The 2,389-nt window shown below is 65.0% G+C and overlaps 1 protein-coding gene across 2 annotated transcripts in view; it reads right to left on the bottom strand.

Annotated features, from left to right (window-relative positions):
• Positions 1-2,389, bottom strand: part of PAMR1 (peptidase domain containing associated with muscle regeneration 1) — a 71,846-nt gene that overhangs the window by 27,929 nt on the left and 41,528 nt on the right. The gene's annotated exons all lie outside the window — the stretch shown is intronic.

The following is a 2,389-nucleotide window of genomic DNA, read 5'->3' as shown; positions in this document are numbered from 1 at the left end:
CCTGCTGAATGGAGGCCGCCAGAGCTGTCCCTGGTCTCTGAGCTTCTCTGAAGCCCCTCCCCCTGAAACTCCAGGCCACGCGGCCCTGAGGGAGCGCCAGGACAGGAACCAGGGCGGAAGAGGCGCCGCCTGCTGTGGAAGCTCGGGAGGAACATCCCGAGTGGGTTTTTTTTATAGGGAAACGGGCCGCCAGCTGTGCAGAGGTCCGCCTGCTGTTGGAGACGCGGGTGGGAAGGGACACCGCTGCGCTCGGGGTTACGCTCTGCCATGGCAGCGCCCAGTCTAATGGCAGGGCTCAGTGCAGAAAGGAGAGACAGCGGGGCCCAGGAGTGAGGACGTCCCTGCCTGGCCACCCACGGAAGCTCACGCAGCCCGGCTGACACAGAAGTCCGACCCGACGCTGTACGCTGGGCATGTGGTCACATCTGACGGGAATCACACGGCCAGGGCCGGCTGTGCGGCGCAGCAGGAACACACGGCATCGGAGAAGCCGCCTCCCACGGCGACCACGGTTTGGGTCCCACCCTGCAAGGCCTGATGCATGCCAGGCTGCCCACGGGCCCACAGCTGGGGCAGCGCAGGGCAGAGCAGAGTGACCAGACCCACTGTGCACGCTCTATGGTGGAGAAAACGCCCAAGTCTAAGACCCCCCAGCCACGAAAGCAGTACTAGTGCCCATGGGCACAGCTCTGCAGCCAGACGGCCACGGTGCTCCTGGCAGCTGACCTGAGCCTCGTCCCCCTCGCCGGCTGCAGGCACGAGGCCATCTTCTTGCTAAGACTGCAGTGCGGACACCAGCCACCGGGATAGGCACCGCGCTCCGCCTGAGCCCCTGCCTGGCCCGGCACCACCCAGCCCCTCCATGTAACCCCGCTGCCTCGGTCTCCTCACCTCCATCGCATCCTCAACCCTGACCTCTCCACACAGCAGCCAAGGCCAGCTCAGAGACAACAGCGGGGCACACGGAGCTCTGAGTCAGGCCTCCGGAGGCGTCTGTGCCAACACCGCCCAGTTGCAGCCCACATGTGCTCCAGTGTGTCCCCAGCTCTAGGCCTGGCCCTTACCGTGCCCTGGCCCACAGGCCCCCCTGCTCCCACATTTCTCTGCCATGAGCGTTCCGGCCCGGCTGCCGCCTCTTCAGAGGCCTCCTTGGCTCCCGGCTGACGCAGGCCTCTCACGCTACAGCCCGTCGGTCCACGTCTGCTTTCTTGGAGCACGTGTGACCAGCTATTAGCCTACGGCCTTTGGGAGAGTGGGGGCCATTTTCAGCTCATGCACCTGCTGGCCTGTGGCAGCGTCTCCATCCACATGTGGGACGAGTGACTGATGAGACACGGAGGCAGGCATTGGCCGGCACCCGCCCAAACACCCATCTCGTCCTCTTGAGCAACCCAGAACTGTCTTTGCCTCCCCTCGCCCAAACACAGACCGCCAAAGATGGGGATGCTAAGTGGCCCCGGCTCCCGGTCAGGACATCAGAGCTCACCAAGCCAGCATCCCAGTGTGACGCACGGGCAAGGACAGAGACGCCGGCCAGCTGAGTTGATGCACATAGCGGCCCACGGTCCACACGGACGCCTGGGTGCCTGGGGCGCACAGCAGGACCGCAGTCCACAGGGACAACCTGGGTGCCCGGGGTGCACGGAGGCCCGAGGTCCACAGGGGACAACCTGGGTGCCTGGGGTGCACAGCGGCCCACGGTCCACAGGGACAACTGGGTACCTGGGGTGCATGGTGGCCCAAGGTCCACAGGGACAACTGGGTGCCCGGGGTGCACGGAGGCCCGAGGTCCACAGGGACAATCTGGGTGCCCGGGGTGCACGGCGGCCCGAGGTCCACACAGACAAGCTGGGTGCCCAGGACACACGGCAGCCCACAGTCCACACAGACAACTGGGTGCCCGGGACACACAGTAGCCTGAGGTCCACACGGACGCCTGGGTACCCTGGGCATGCTGGGGCCCGGCTGTGAGGCTAGCAGGTGTTGCGAGGAAGAGTCTCAGGCTCCTGCCCACTTCTCTCTCCAGAATGAAATGAACATGGCAGGGGCTGCAACGTGCCCCTCAGAGAAGGGCAGAGGTTCCTGCCTGAGGCTCCTGAGGTGGCTCAGCGAGCAGCAGTACCCTGCGCTGGTGCTAGACAGACATGGGTTCAAATCCCTGCCCTGCCACCCACGTGGCAGCTCAGGTCGTGGGCGCTCTGCCGAGGTCTCTCGCACACGAGGTCACTGTTTACTTGAGGAGGACGTGATGGGGCCTACGCTCTTGCTGGAGCCCGGCTCCCTTTCAGGAACTGCACCTCAGGAGAGTCACCCCACGCGCTGAACCCGCATGAACTGTGGTGTGTAGAAGCAGCACGACTTCATGCCGCCAACGTGCGTGAGAGACCTC

The sequence above is a fragment of the Tupaia chinensis genome, unplaced genomic scaffold, assembly GCF_000334495.1.
Source record: "Tupaia chinensis unplaced genomic scaffold, TupChi_1.0 Scaffold139733_1, whole genome shotgun sequence".
In the NCBI taxonomy this organism is placed as follows: Eukaryota; Metazoa; Chordata; class Mammalia; order Scandentia; family Tupaiidae; genus Tupaia; species Tupaia belangeri.
Note: the sequence above shows the minus strand (reverse complement) of the source record. Positions and strands in the feature narration are given on the sequence as shown.